Raw genomic sequence first — 16,626 nt, forward strand, 5'->3', positions numbered from 1 at the left:
TGGTCACTGTAAACGTAGCCGAATAGATGGACATGCCTGATAACGTTGTCTTGATTAAAGGTGTACAGAAATGGCCGTTTGTCCTGTTTGTCGCGCCGAGTTGTCACGAGCTTCAACACGAGTTTACCCGAGTAAGGAAAACAAATGGGCAGGGATATTCAAAGCTTGGGGCGAGACCGAGCTCCGTGTGTGTGTGTGTGTGTGTCTGTGTCTCAGACGTTTGACTGACGGATTACGGATCCAATATCAGTGACTGGTGAATCGTGTACAGGCTGACGTATAATCCGTGCGTCTTCATTATCCAATGTGAAAAAAAAAATACACACTTTCATCCCAGATTTACTCAAAAATAGAATTTTGCACAAAGTTTGGCCTACATCGTCTGAAAGATGAGTTATTACATTAATTTTATGATCCAGAGTGGGCTCAAATTCAATTTTCTTTTCTGTACACCTTTAACGTCAGCTTTTAACCGCTAGCTGTGGCTAATGGCTAATATTAAGATGACAACATAGCGACTAGCCCTGTTACGCACAAACTCACGTAGCGGTGAGGGGGGAGAGGTGTGTACCAGGTGTGTACCTGCTGCTGCTGTGTGCGTGTGTGAAGGTAGAGAGGGAGAGGGAGAGAGAGAGAGAGAGAGAGAGAGAGAGAGAGGCGGCAGCGGCGCAGCTACTTTTGACAACCCACACAGACGCAGTGCAAGTTGATATATATTTTTTTACTTTGTAACGGAAGCTATTTAAAATGTAACTAAGTAAATTTCTTCCAACAATATGTACTCAAGTAAAAATAAAAGTAGGCTACTGATTTTAAAAATTACTCAAAAAAGTACACAAAAAAGCTACTTAATCACAGTAACTTGAGTAAATGTAACTCGTTACTTTCCACCCCTGATTAAATCATTGCAGGAAACATCATTCAGTGTAGCAATGTCAGAGGAGCAGGAGAAAACAGAGGAAAATTATCTCATTATCTCGAGAAAATGGAGGAAAATTATCTCGTTATCATGGGAAAATGGATGGAATAAAATGTATGTATGTATGACCCTTTAGGGCTTCCGTACTATGTTATGCTATACTTGACTTTTCTGGTTTGGTGTTTTTAATACCCCTGCAGCAAGTTGGTTGTAAAAGGGGATATTTGCCCATGGCAAAATGTTCTTCTGCAAACTGTCATGCACATAAAGACCTGCAAAAAGAAAGGAATGGAGGACCATTAAATAATATGTGACTTTTTATTAAGAGGCCGTGTGACCCATTTAAAGATGCTGTTTTACCAAATGTTTCATTAGTAAAAATTATAGTGAGTGTGCAAGAAGAAACTGTTTGCTATGACATGACAGATAGCGATATATTGACTACTACTAACTACTAACTGCAGTTACACAACAGTATGTAGGATAGTATTTAAGTGATCATTTCACCTTGTCATTATTACATATAACAGTAAGATTTTTCTTCACCCACTCACTCATTTTGATTCTGTAATGTCCATAGCTGTTATGTAATGTCCACATGGCTCTCACAAAATACTGGAAGAGAAGTAACATAAAAAAAGAAAGAATAATAAAAACACTAAAAGTTATTTTGATGTGACAGTATTAATGTGATTAGACTACAAACTCAACACAGTCTGTAACATATGAAACACAACTTGATGCATTTTCAGCTGATGACACAAAAAGAGACAAAGATTTTTTTATATTAACGGTGAAAATGTGAGATTTAGCATCAAATTACACTGTAAAGCCTAAACCCACATGAATGTTAAACATTGATTGTTGATTGTAATGTGAGATAACGAAGCTGTTGCATCTATTGAAAGTGCGCAGCATGTCATTGTCATGTCAGCAGTAATTAGAGCTGCTGTTGAGGTTTAGGAGAGTTGTTGAACTGAACAGTGATTTTACAAGTATTTAGAGAGTTGCCCCTGGCAGGATTGTCTCCTGAGAACTGTCACGCACATACAGATCTTCAAAAAAAAAGAGGAAGATGAAGTATAACCACAAGCAGGATAAGAGTTAACACCTAAAGGTCATGGACACAATAAAAGCTTTTGCATCTTTATGGCATTTGTGTATCTCTTTTTCTCATGGTGTCTCTTGTGAGCATGTTTTGTCATTTTCTAAATGTCTGTGGTCATTTTTATTTCATTATTTGATCAGTTTGTGTCTTTTTGGCATTTTCAGTTCATCTTAATGGTTGTGCATGATTTTTCAAACCAGTCTTACATATTACATTAATTCTAAGTTCAATTGTCACAACAATTTCATAGTTCATTAAAAACAGTTTTGTAAAAGGTCATTAGTCACCCAAGACATTTCATTCATGCCTCAAAACCTAGTTTTTGTTGTGGTTAGTGCTCAGCTGGGGTCTTTCTGGGTGTAGTTTGTATGTTCTCACTGTGTCTGTGGGATCTACAGTTTTCGCCCACAGTGCAAACACATGCACATGAGGTAAATTAGACGATAACTGCCCGTTGGTGTGAATGTGTGTGTGTTGTTTGTCTATATACTGGCCCTGTGATAGTGGCGACCCGTCCACGGTGAACCCCACCCTCCCCCTTATGTCAGCTGGGGTTGGTTCCAGTCTGTAACAACTGTGCATAAGCGATGTAGACAGTGGATGGGTGGATCATCAAAAATCACATAATTTATGAATGGATCATAACAATCTCTCATTAATTAATTTGGTAAATCATTAATGTTATAACATATTAGATAGGCTAAACCAGATAACAATGACCTGTTGCTTACTAAATATTGAGCATATTTAACATGCATCTGTACTGTTAAGTCCCATAACTTAATGTTGTTGAACTTTTTCAGTTCTTCTCCATCAGCATGTGCCTCTCTGCTTCATCAAATATTTGTCAAGTTATTAGCGGTGAACCTCCATAAGCATATCTTTATGGTTCATAAGTTCCACATGATCGATAAAATGATGAACTCAGTAAGATCAGTGAGTAACAAGCAGTACAGTAACTTGATGTTGCCAAATAGTGACCCTACAAGAATAGATGAAAACTGTATTATAACTTGTTTATAACTGGTTATTTATTATTTACAAAGTGTTTAAAACTGTATTTCTCAAAATTAATAAATCCTTTATAAAGGGAGTCTAATGGCCGGAACGGTTTTAGCAGTGCTAAAACTCATCATTCACCTTCTGTAGCTCCTAAGGATACAAACTGTAGCAATAAACAAACAACTCACTAAACCTCTCTTTACTACGGAGAAGCAGCTCTCCGACACAGGCGTTGTAAGTGAATGTATACTGTAAATACCTGTCACCTATATATAGATTATATACAAGAACACCTGCTGCAGCAATCATCTCCTGTGGCAGTGAGTCCTGACATGTCACCATATTTCCATCACTGTGTTATTTACTATGTTTTCTTTCTTCGCGTCTTTTTTCAGGTTTAGGGGTGCCCTCTGGGAAAATGGTGTTTTAACAAGATATGTCATGACAGCTTCAAGGAGCTCACAACTTGCAAATAGGGCAGCGTTGTATGCAAATCACCATGATGTAACAATGGGGAACAACTACAGTATGACATGCAGAAAGTATACCTTTAGAGTTAATACCTTTAGCAGATAATATATACCAAATATTCAGATTCAGATTCAGATATTTTTATTCATGTACTTTGCAAGAGAGAATATATTACAGATTTACAATTATGACAGATGTACATGAAAGGGAACCCCAAGAAAGCAGAAACTGCTTATAAATAGGGGATATAGATCATGTTATTATTTTATGTCTTGTCTCCCACGTCTACATGCATTTACAGAAGTGAAAACCACCACAGGCAAGAATTGTTTCCTTAATACCTGCTCTCCACGGGTGTGCTGAGATGTTGTCATTTTTCTGTCACAGACGTGTTAGTACATGTTTTATACAGACATAGCCTACCTCACTGAAATAAGGGTTGTCATAATTCTGACTAAATGCAATGGTAAATGTTACCTTGGGGCCATATACTGTATGTTATACAAAATCTAAACACCTTCCCTCAGCACTTATAATTACTGTATAAAACAGAACATGAAGTGGAGAGAGGAGCAATTAAAGACTTAGAGGTGTCAATTAAAGACAAGAGGAAGTGCAACACAAGGCACACTTATAGGTACACTTATGATTGCAGGTTTCTCAAATCTTAAATATTGACAGACAACATGTTTAGAGCAACTTGACTAAAGAATTGAAGCAGACACAGCAGGGATGTGAAAGTGATAAAAACAAACTACCTTTCCATCAGCCTTAACTGTTCTGTACTAATCTCATACCCCTTTCCCACTGGCCAAAAAGTTTGAAGCTTCCAAACAACCCAACCTGACTGAAGCGTAAAGTCTGGTGGAGAGGCCTTGGGATAGCAAATAGTCTTGGGAGTCATGTTCCATGACAACCTGACAACTCCTGCTCTAATTTGCACCTTTTATCGCTATATGTTCACCAGCAAAGTTTGTCTCTGTGCCCCATGGTGCAGGGCCAGTTACTGTAGTCGTGTATGAGTGAGTGTGGTGGGGCGTGGAGGGCACGGTGGGGTTGTATAGATTTATTTTCTGAAAACAGCTGCCTGCTGCACATCACGGAGCAAAAACACTGACGCTGAATTAAAGGATGCTCAAAGTTGTGGGGCTTCGTTGTAAATCAGCTCAGTCATTTGAAGCTTTGTTACAGCTTTCTCAAACATTTTGGCTAATTTTTCCAAACAGTCTTAACAAGTGCAACTGTCACATTAGTTTCATGGTTCATCAAAACTCAGTTAGACAAAACTTTCCATTTACTTTTCAAACTTAGTTTCTGTGTCAGCTCATTGGTCAGTGCCACCAATATGAAACATGTTTTGCTATAATTGTGCAAAACAGATCAAAATGTAGGATGCTTTTTCACCATAACTGTGACAAATCACATTCTGATTATGATCGACACAAAATCACTTCCTTGTGAAAACGCAAAATCAAAATAATAAAAATCTCGTCTGTTTAGAATGAAGAAAAAAAAAACAATACAAACACCTCCGTTCCTCTTCACTCTTGGTTTCATGACACTATAAACTCTCATCTGACTTGGAAATAGAGAAAAAAAATCTCCTTGGGTTGCACACCTATCACCTGTAGTGATCAGCTGTGACCATGTTCAAAAACACTAGTGTATATGGTGGATACAAGGGCGTAACCACCATATTCTTTTGGGGGGGGCATGTCCCCCCAATATTAGGGGAACACCAATCTGACTTATATAAAAGTATGTGACTTACATTCTCCTTTTAAGAACCCCAACAGTTAACGCAAATGTCTCTTGTTATTTCCGATGCATCTTCCATTTAATTCTATAATTTAATTCATTTGTTAGTGTGTGTGACCACCCCCCTCCCAGTTGTGTGGTAGCGCCCATGTAGCGGCGGTTTGTTTGAAGCACCGCTGCAGGAGCTCTGATGTCAACAGAGGGAGAGAGTCTGTCCACCTTTAGCCAAGCAGGACCAGCAGATATAGTCAATAAAATGACGTGCTGTTTATTCTATTGTCAAATTTTGAGTGTCCTTTATACCTCTACGCTTCTCTTAAATAGTTATATCTTCCGACAGCAATCACTTACATAGAGTATTTGGACTGAAACACGGGTCTGTCAGTCACTCTGCTCTGAGTCGAGGAGAAAACATTTATCGTATCCTACAGTTTTTATCCAATGAGGAGAGAGAACAGCATGCAGGGCTGTGTGTGCAGCCAAGGGACGCCGTGAATGTGGTGACGTAGGGACGAGGACTGTTATGGTGCGTTCAAGGAAACTCGTATTTTTCCGACCGTGAAGTCGTACCAGTTCGATCTGGTACGAGTTCACGGGTCAGAAGTTACGAGTGGCCGTTATAGTGACTTTCACAGGTAAAACAGGTTGGAAAAACACGAGTGGGTTGCCTGGAACGCTACAAAGTCGTAAGTTGTGACTTGAAGCTGTAATTTACGATTTCAAAAGCCTGCCTGGAACGCAGCATTAGCGAAAACGACCGGACCACTTACTTCTGCTTTAATCATCAAGTTCACCACATTTAAAGGTATAATGTGTAGGAATTCCCCCCATCTAGCAGTGCGGTTGCATATCGGAACATATTCTTGATGTTGCATTCAAGTGAAATCGGACAGACGTCAGACAGACAACAGACGCTGCATGTAACAGGATAAACAAGCCTCTAAACAAGTGGTCCGCCAGCAGGAGGCAAAACAATACAGATGTCGTATTGTTTACCTGACCCACGTTTTGCCGTCTTTCTCTCGTTGAGTAAAATGACATCTGGTTGGTTTGCCAACGGCGTCATTCAGGTGCCTGACTGCACCTGAATGCAACATCAGTGCCTCCGTCCTTCCTCACACTACACAGTGATGACAGTTTTAACAGGCACTACCTCGAAATCTTTCTCCCCGAGCCGACAGCTCCGGTGAGTTTCCGTGGTTACCTACGGTCACGCTGCCACTGAACGTAAAAAATGGCGATGCAACATGGCCGCCTCGGTTCGGTGCGTCGCCCACTTATGTATTCGTAACGACTTGTAACAACTCATTCTAAGGTACCAGAAAGCTTTCATTTGTTTGCAGGTGTGATACTTCAGTGACATATTTATGAAAGCAATATTTGATTTTTGCTAATAAAAAAAGTTACACACTGGGGCTTTAAAGGGATAGTTCAACATTTTGGCAAATTGGCCCATTGCCATAATCGCTATAGTCATAGTAGTAGGTTCGTTACCTTTATTTGTCGGTGTAAGCGATTTTTAGAACGGCAGAGCGAAGCAGCAGGCTGCTCAGAGCTATGCTATGGAGGCTAAGGGAATTTCTTGGTTTCCCTCATCAAACTCATCAAATACACAACCCAACAACTCCAAAACGCTGTCGTGGACAAGTTGTGACCTGCACATTCACCACGCTATGAGATAATAACGGAACGTTACGAGACGGAGCCATTTCAGAGGTAAATTCATGCAAAACCGCTGATGCACGTTGCGTTCAGGGACAGTTTTTCAGCAAGCAGACTCTGTATTTACCCTGTATTTACCTCGAAAACGGCTCCGTTTCGTATCGTTCCGTTATTATCTCATAGCGTGGTGAATGTGCAGGTCACAACTTGTCCACAACAGCATTTTGGAGTTGTTGGATTGTGTATTTGATGAGTTTGATGAGGGAAACCAAGAAATTCCTTTAGCCTCCATAGCGTAGCTCTGAGCAGCCTGCTGCTTCGCTCCGCCGTTCTAAAAATAGCTTACACCGACAAATAAAGGTAACGAACCTACTGCTATGACTATAGCGATTATGGCAATGGGCCAATTCGCCAAAATGTTGAACTATCCCTATAGTATACTATATATATATATACTATATACTATTCAGAGAAATCAGTGAATTTAAAACTCAATATTATATTTGAAAAAGAATAAACTGACACTCATTACGTGTGTGAAGTGAATTAACAAACTAAATCTGAAATCTTGTTAAAATTTAACTTTGTTGGCAAGTGGCCAAGATATTTATGGGAAACCTTGTTAAAATAAATACATGAACAGTCTCTGAGCTCAGATTGTCACCGAGGCCTGTAAATTGTATCTACATCTTCAACTGCCAGTTCTGACAAAGGGCAGTAGCTCCATATTATGCAATGTACCCCACCTTAGCCATATGAGTGACACATATTTGGCAGCTGATGAGTTGGCCAATAAATTAACTACAACCGTCACCTGGCTGGCACACTGTTAGACTGCGCCTTTGGCCTTGAAACTGTTGCATGGTTCTAACTTCACAGACAAATATAATCATTATTTGATTGTTATATTATGTAATTGTTATTTTGATTGATGTTACTCTTCTGGTGTTTGCTAAATCTGAGACATTTACCTGAACACTGTTTATCTGTTGCTGCTCTGCCACATGAGAGGGATGATTCACTCTCTGGACGAGGACCATTGTGTTGTCCCGACCCAGTTTATATTAACACAAATATATCACTTACTTCTGCTTTAAAAGGAGCAGAGCCGCTCTCTGGTACAAACTACCAGATTGCTGATTGCTCTTTCTCCTTCCTGTCTGATCACTGTCGGTCACATGTTGTCTGCAGAGTTCACCTAAAGGCCTCTGTCAGCCTCCACCTGACGTTAGCCGATTTAGATGTTCACAAGTTTGTGAATTACCAACAAATTATGAAATGTGTAAAACCAAATCTGTGTGGTTCTTACTGAGCACAAACACTGCCGGATTATAACTCGTGGCTGCAGCCTTTACATTTAAACATTTGCATCTCTTGCATGAACCCAGTAGTGCAAACAAATTATGTTTCAAAATTGTTTTTGTTGCCATAACAGATTTTGTGTTTGAAAATTATTAAAAGATGTGACAGTCTATGTCACAGCTGCTTTGTAGTTTTGCAATTTGTAAATCTGTAATTTTGCTGCTGATTACAGGGATGGTATGTTCCATTGAATCACTGCACACAATGTACAAAGGGAGGTTGTTCCAATGTCTTCCCCAGGCCTCTGAGCAGGTTCATCCAGCCACTGCTGACACATTTGAAACACACATTGTCTTTTGACATATTGATATTCACTTCTTTATGTCTATAGGCCTTTATTACAGCGGCCCTGAGAGCTCAACACACTGCTGCGTAAAAAAAAAAAAAAAAAAACACTTGCAAAGACACACATCACAAATTCAGAGGTTGCTTTCAGAGGGGGAGAGGACTGAAACACACTACGAGATCTGCAGCCTTTAATAGTGCAAACTGATGCTTCAACACAAGTTGGATTGATTTTAAGTCTATTGATAATGAGTCCATGGTTGAGCCAGGTTTCTTTTTAAAAAGACCAAAAAGCTCCAGCTACACTTGTAGCTAAGAGAACAATTCTATAGGCAGACGCGTTTCGGATAGCCTTAGGCTACAAGCTTTTTAATCTTTTCAAAGTTTCCTCAGTTTCTCCATGCACCTTGTTAGTTGGTGAAGCCGTGCCAGAAACCTCTATTCCGCTGCTTCAGGTTTCTGATCAGACACAAATTAACTTAGGAATATGCACCAAGTAGCCTAAACATAAAGTCAGCCGATATGGTAATGATAGAAGTCAGGTAGTCGATCCATTGCTTTAAGTCCAAGTGTTATATTATATATTATAATGGTATACTACATTTCATGAACAAAGAAAAAAGCTCACGCACATCCAAAGTGTGGCCAGGTGCTGAGTCCAGGGAGGTAAGCGACAAAATGAAGGGGACTCACCACACTGTATGCAGGGAATGATGCACATTTCTGGACAACATCCAAGGTATTTACAACTGCAACTCCTGCACCCATTGTAACTTCACAACCAAAAGTAAACACTGTAATCATCCACAGAGTGGCAAGACTATTAAAATCAGGGGCAAAATATTACTCATTGGTAGACTAATGCTGTAATGTATACTTTGCTTAAAGGGGAACTATGCAAGTCCGCTGGCTTTTCCGGTGTTTCGGTTACGCTCCTCTCGCCTATGTACATCTGTTTACAACGAAGCCGTCGAAAAATCAGTATATGGAGCAGTGGATAACGTTACATAACAGATACGATGTTATGGCGTGTGTGTTTGTGTAGTCTTAACCGTCATGAACAAAAGATTACGGCGTGTTTGTGTTGCGGTGTGCTGAGACGAGAGCTGGGACACCGGGGCGGCGGCCAGGTACTGATGTTGCAAGGCTGGTTTTCAGCCGTGAGACGCCAGGTGAAGATCCTCCGTTGTCAATCGTAAAGTCACAAGTCATGTAGTTAACAATCACAATTACTCTGGAGCTTTTTAATTAAGGTAAAAATGTAGCATCGCCACAGGAGAAATCCTGCTTAGTTCCTCTTTAACTCATACACCATTTTTCCTTAAGAAAAGGGAACCCCTTAACATTTTTTTCTTTGGAAACAGAGAATAGGCTATGTGGTTTTTTTGTTTTTGTTTTTTTTATTATAAAATGAGTTATTCTTGCCGTCTTCATATTTATAATATTTTTTCTATATATTTTTTTTACTCTCATCTAATATGGTTGACCTGTGTCTTTGATATTTGCCATGCCAATCGATATTTATAGACCTTATTTTTACTTTGGATTTCTCATGACCTTTTCGTCTCCAATTATCACCTTAGTGTTGCTTATTTATCCACACCCATGGGTGGATCTGTGAAACTACTTAAAGAACACCTGAAAGCAACTGACAGAGAGCTTAACGCTTGAAACATTGTCATTGTCTCTTTTTTATTACGTAGTCCTCTAATAAATGTTTGAATACTTTGGATAGTACATTTCATCACACAGTTGTCACAGAACAAGCCTGGAGCAGCACCCTGCCTAACTCGCCAGCCTGGTCCAGACTCGGATGATTATCATGACCTTTACATGACAGCTCAGCTGTTGTGAGACTCGGTCCTCGTCGTTCTGTCAGGAGCCAACGAACATGTCTACCACACAGACGCCATCAATCACTGTCTGACACAAAAGAACAAGACATGTTGTCTCAGGCTCCAACCCGACAAACTCCTGTCCTGTCACAGACCGGGCCTGACTGTCCACCAGATAACGTAGTAAAGATGTCTCCATAGGTGACATAACATCCTCTTTAAGTCAATAGCATTCAAAACAACGCATAAATGGCCTTGTCATTTATCAGGGTTCGTATGCATTTGAAATTTCCAAATTCCATACTTTTTCCAGACTTCTTGGTAAAAAAAAATTGAATAATTTGTGATATTTAAGTATAAAAAAAAGCATGCAATTTATCATTTGTTTTCATTATTCTGAATGGGTATGCCATTATGCAACCAAATCATTTCCAAGAGATTGTAGCTAGGTACAATAGCACATAGAAAATAATTAACCCAAATAACTTCGGATAAGACCAAACCATAAATATATTTCCATACAATAGTTTCCATTTTCCATAATTTTCCAGAACCCTGTTAGATGTAGCAGTTCTGCTTTTATGTTTTTATAAATTCATGACAGGATTTTTTTTTTATCTGTGCAAAGGAGGTTGACAACTATGCAAACAAGTTTCTAGCAGGTTTTTTTTTTTTTTTTTTTTAAATCTTAGATCAAGGACCTTTAGGAGGTTTACTCTCATTTTAGCTACAACAATTACAAAGAGACTTGATCCCCAATCCTAAAGGTAACATTTTATTTTGAGTGGTTGCTGTTACAGCTCTGACAGTATGCAGGTGATGGTCTGGAAAAAGGCAATCAATGAGAAAGAGAATAGGAAACATCAGTGCACATCTCTATCTTAAATCAAACTTTTAACCCATGAGGATCCACTTATGATTGTGTGAACTATACCAACATCATTACCTCTCAGGTTCCAACAGCAAGACTAGTTGTGTTGTCAACAACTGCAAAGAGCCAACGCTTCAACAGATGAAAACAAAACAGCCCAGAGTAGACTGCAATACCATCAGACATGACATGTGAACAAACCCTCATTTCCTCCTTTGACAGGTTTAATCATGTGTTAAAGAATATGAACACTTCAGACCAGTTTGCATCCCTAGAACAAACACTTTTTGACAGGGTCACAGTTTTGGATTCCAGATGTGAGAGCCTAGTTGTGGCCAGAGGTTTTTCTTTTTTCTTCTTTTAATCATATTCCTCTAACAAACAACACACTGCAAGGGGAAAACAGGTTTGTCTGGCCACCTGGGACCAAACTGCAAAGGGTCAGAACTGTTTGCAGAAGGTAAATCTTGAAAATGACGGGCTGCACACCTAAATATGCCTTAGGACCAAATTAGAGGCGCTTCGGGAAAAAATAAAAATAAAAAATCTGTTGACACAGACTCCCACCAAATCACCCCTCAGGTGAAGTGTGCAGAAAACATTTGCACAGTCAATTTTTAAAACCCATTGTAGTTTAAGCACGTATTTACTTGACAGCAGGCTCCTTCTCTTCATATATGTGTGTTACGTCGTGTTGTGTGCACAGTGCACTCATGTGGCCACTTGCAGGATACAAACAAGAGGGGAAACTCTCAGTTACTGCCCCATAGAGCCCCTATTAAATGCAAAAACAAGATACTCTTTTGCACATAGTTAGAATGTTTTTATACTTGACTGCAAATTGTACAGGATTTATTTGCAGTTGTAGGCTGCCATCTTTTACTATGCATCAGTTTGTCTGCAGAAGTGCTGCCAGTCATTTCTACAAACTGAATAACAAACATCAGATTGTTGATGGCTCAGCACAAATTAAAACACCACATGCAATTACATCTGACAGGACCTGAACCTGAAGGCATCACATGTTGCTGCACATTGTAGTTGCACTGTTGACTTGTGGTGTCGTGCCATCACTGGATTTTCTCACAACGCACACACACGATGTTTTCAGATCTTGACAAGCAGCTTGAGGAAAACAAGCATGAAATCTGTAGGTGAAGAGTGGAGTTGTTCTCATGACTTTGATCAGACTTTTTTTTTTTTTAATACCAAAGACAAAAATCCAGAACAACAGGTAGCCTACTCCTCATCAGTTATCTGTCTGTCAACCTCAACATTGACGTATTGTTCAATTCAGAAGCTCAGAAGTCTCTGATCTACAGACTACGGTGTATTTTCCTCATACCAGAGTAAACTGTGTCAATCAGCCACAGGGATGTTGTTACCCTCTAATTAGTCTAATTACAACCTCTGTATCTGATGAGGCCAATGGGTTCTTTGCACAGCTCCACTACTTCCTGAACTTAATGTGGCTCCTTTCTTTCCTATCGTACATTATTGGACAAACTGATAAATCCAGGTGTGTCTGACCATTGTGACTACTCAAACACACCTGGATTAATCAGTGTGTCCAATAATGTGAGACAGGAAACAAAGGAGCAGCATTAAGTTCAGGAAGTAGTGGAGCTGTGCAAAGAGCCCATTGGTGAAGATAAACATTTGACCATTCCGTCAAAACTGGGATTTATCTCATGAATCTAAATGTTGCACAGGTCCATGTCCACAAGGTGAACAATCATCTCTAAAAGGTTCATCAATTAATGGGATGAACTAAAACCAAGACAAACATAATTGAGAACATGAAGTCAAAATGAGGTGCGATACTGTAGCTATCAGTCTACATTATTTAGTGAGGCGTAGTGATCAGAACAAACACTTCAGTGTTTAGTGGTTTGTCAAGTTCCACAAAACAAAAGGATCACACCTTTTAGAGATGTTTTAAAGACACTATGGTGGCTCAGCTCATGTAGGCAGTGTGCTCATAAAATAAAAATAAATAACTGAACGGAAAATGTTAATTTAGGCAATATAAGCTGATGCTTCAACCTACACCCTAGACCTTTTCATTCAAAGTGTGTTGTGTTTTTGTTTCATTTTATTTTGCATCTATGCTTTTGTCTATTGTACTTGTTTTTACAAGACCGAAATAAACACAATAAAGTCCTAACTGCAGTGGCCTGGGTTTGAACGCGACTCACAGCCCTTTGCTGCATGACATCCCTGCCCTCTGATATCCTGTTACATACTGTTCCATCAAAACAAAAGCTCAATATATTTTAAATTGGAGAACATTTACACCAAACCATCAGTTTGAGGCTACATGCAGGTAATACCTTGATCAGATGATCAGCTTCTGCTGTAATAGTGTCGACTTCTGTCAGTCATGATGGATGCAGTTTGTGCTGTTTAACAATTCTACATCCAACTAACAGATTATACAATATTAAGGGGGGGTCCACTTTTATTGGGATGTTCTGTGAGCAACAGTGATTCCCCCCCCCCCCCCCTTCATACCATACAAACCATAGAAAGGGTGTACATACACACTGGAAACACAGGATTTGGTTTATTCATTTATTTACACAAACATTACAAGTGCATGTATACATCCTTTTATAAAGTAACTGCAGGTGAACTAAGAAACCCATCTAGAGATGAGGCAAGTCCTAGGAAATCCATAGAGTAGTAAAGTAACCTTATCATGAAGCTTTATCATGCCCCCTGCTGGAGGAAGTGGGTCACTGCAGATCTCTACCCGATGCCATTACCCTTCATATTTTCAGCTATTGAGTAACTGAGGTTCTTACCATGTTAAGTCTGCAGACATGCTCACGCAGAGCCACTGGATCCAAACCTGAGGGATCAGAGAGAGAAGGTGATCAACACACACTTTCATCCAAGTGTACTGCTTAATGCAGCCATCATGTGTTCAGAAAACCGAGAGTCACCACCAACAGTCTGCCGGTAATTCCAGCTATTTCAGTTTAGGTTTCATCATAACAGTGTGCAACAGCAACTTGTGCACTACAGATTAGAAGTTACCTTCAGGGGTCAGGAGGTCAGCCTGGCAGGGTCACCTGGAATAAAAAATATATATAAAATTAGGACAATTCTTATTTTCCAGATGTTTTCACTGCGTCACTTTAAAGGCTCAGAAAAGTGGATTAGAATCAATCGTCAGTTGTCGCATCAGACGGCACTTCCTATTCCAGGTTTTCATCACTGACATCGCAATGCAGAGCAAATCAGCTTTTCAATCAACTCACCATTGTACAGCGCTTTAAGTGCTTATACTGACAATTAAGCTGCACTAGTTGGCACATGTAACAGTATCTATTCATGTTCCCAGGCTGCAGTGATTGCAGGATAAGCAGGGCCATTCAGAGTCACATGACTCAAGAATGTAGGCTTATGTAGTGTGTATACTGCTGTGACAGGTAGTATGCTGAGGATTTCAGCTATCTGGCTGCAGCTCTAGTGAAGTCACTATGGTTATATTCAAATTTTTACTGCGGCTGCAGCTTTGACAGGTCCATGTCAGCGCTGATACATGATGTGTGACTTATCGTTGGTGTCTCCTCTGCTCCAGAATGCAGAACAAGCTTATATGCAAATCAACTCGTAGCAGCACAAAGGTGAGCGCATGAAAAGCTGATCTGCACACATCTTAAACAAAGGACGCCTAAAAATCTAACTCACCAGGGCCGTGGCAAAGAGGGTCGAGCTGCAGCTGCACTGGGTGACACTCTCACTGGGAACCGACTAAACCTGAGAAAGTAAAACGAAATTCAAAATGAGGAAAAAGGCACATATGGAAGACTATTCAAGTCTCCTCCTTATTCTGTGTTCAGAAAACTTATGATCACCACTGAACAATCTGCCGGTAATTCCAGCTATTTCAGTTTAAATTTCATCATGACAAAAAGCAGCATGTTCATGTTTGCCATGGCAGAAAATACAAACTCACCTGCACAGACACAGATCATCTTCAGTCAGCTGTTGCAGCAGGTGAGCAGCTGCAGAGCTGCTGAGAAGGAAGAACACAGTTGGATAAGAAATAGTGAAGGGGCAACTACAGCTAAGAAATCTTTAGTGGTTGCCTCTGACGGTACATGGTTGCCAAATGTAAAGTAATTATTGTATTTGTGCTTTAATTTAGCTCTTTGTACGATGTACGATCAATAATCCTAAACAAACCCAAATGGACGATAATTATGACTTCCCATGAAATTTGCCATAGTGACGCATTTCAGTACATCACAACATAAATGCACACCACCATGCTAAACAGAATAAGCAAACTGCACAACTAAATGAGCCCTGGTTACCTTGAAACTGAGGCTCAATCTCAATTTGCTGTGAACTCACAGGCTGGTTGTTGCTGCCCTCTTGTGGTTGGAGGAATTTATCAGTACACAGCCAAAGCGATCAATGTAGCACTAATCTTGGCTGCTTCACGGTTGGATTAAATGTATGACCGTTCTGGGTTGAAATATTATAATTTGGGGGGGTCTGTATGATCATTTCCTTTTCAGCATCTGGCAACACTGACAGCATTTCCTACTAAAGGTTTTTATCACAAGGTCGCCGAACCACCACAACAGCACACATGAACTTACCCACAGTTCAGTCGGCTGTCGTCAGTAGGTGAGTTCACAGGCCTCAACCTCTGATGGCAGGTCACCTTTGGGGAACACAAGGAAACAAAATGTCATGTTTTGTTGACAACTGAACAATTTATATTTGACAGGTGTTAAAATGCTCAGAAAACCGAGAGTCACCACTGAACAATCTGCCGGTAATTCCAGCTATTTCAGTTTAATTTCATCACTACATTGATCATTTGCTCATGTTAAAAAAGAAAAAAGCATCACTTACCCTGCGGCATGGCAGCATCTTGAGCAGCCCACCTTAAGAGAACCAGAAAGCACAACTCAGTACCACTGACAGTGAAGATAAATTGAAATGCAGTTTTTTGGAGGGGGGGGGGGCTCAGAACAGTGAGTTAGAAACATCGTCAGTTGTTGCATCCAACGGCACAGGGTTACCAGATGTACCATCAATAATTCTACAAAACCCAAATGTATTTCGACCTTCCCATGAAATGTCTTTTAGTGCTGTATTTCAGTAAATACAGACCGGATAAGCAAACTGAAAAATTAAATGATCCCAGGTTACCTTGAAACTGAGGCTCAATCTGCTATGAACATTTCATGTATAAATTTGTTCCAAAAAGTTTAAGCAGGCAAATCTACTAGTTGTTGCTGCCCTCTTGTGGTTAACAACTATCACTACAAAGCCAAAGCAAGCAATGTAGCCAACCACTGCACATGTAAGCTTGGCTGCTTCACGG

The 16,626-nt window shown here is 40.0% G+C and overlaps 1 long non-coding RNA gene and 4 other non-coding genes across 6 annotated transcripts; all 5 read right to left on the bottom strand.

The window, feature by feature from the left end:
• Nucleotides 1-13,917: 13,917 nt before the first annotated feature.
• Nucleotides 13,918-16,150, bottom strand: LOC146974904 (uncharacterized). 2 transcript variants are annotated; one of them, XR_015037568.1, is made up of 3 exons: nt 15,893-16,150; nt 15,241-15,297; nt 13,918-15,041 (listed from the first exon to the last, which is right to left on the bottom strand). It is a non-coding gene; the product is annotated as an uncharacterized LOC146974904 (long non-coding RNA). The 2 variants fall into 2 exon arrangements; XR_015037567.1 differs by having other exon boundaries at nt 15,241-15,300.
• Nucleotides 14,201-14,273, bottom strand: LOC146974905 (small nucleolar RNA SNORD65). Its single transcript, XR_015037667.1, has one exon. It is a non-coding gene; the product is annotated as a small nucleolar RNA SNORD65 (small nucleolar RNA).
• Nucleotides 14,423-14,500, bottom strand: LOC146974906 (small nucleolar RNA SNORD49). Its single transcript, XR_015037659.1, has one exon. It is a non-coding gene; the product is annotated as a small nucleolar RNA SNORD49 (small nucleolar RNA).
• LOC146974907 (small nucleolar RNA SNORD65) lies at nt 15,119-15,192 on the bottom strand. The gene has a single exon (XR_015037666.1). It is a non-coding gene; the product is annotated as a small nucleolar RNA SNORD65 (small nucleolar RNA).
• LOC146974908 (small nucleolar RNA SNORD65) lies at nt 16,034-16,106 on the bottom strand. Its single transcript, XR_015037661.1, has one exon. It is a non-coding gene; the product is annotated as a small nucleolar RNA SNORD65 (small nucleolar RNA).
• Nucleotides 16,151-16,626: the final 476 nt, after the last annotated feature.

The sequence above is a fragment of the Trachurus japonicus genome, chromosome 14, assembly GCF_045865225.1.
Source record: "Trachurus japonicus isolate A0001 chromosome 14, Traja_1.0".
NCBI lineage: Eukaryota > Metazoa > Chordata > Actinopteri > Carangiformes > Carangidae > Trachurus > Trachurus japonicus.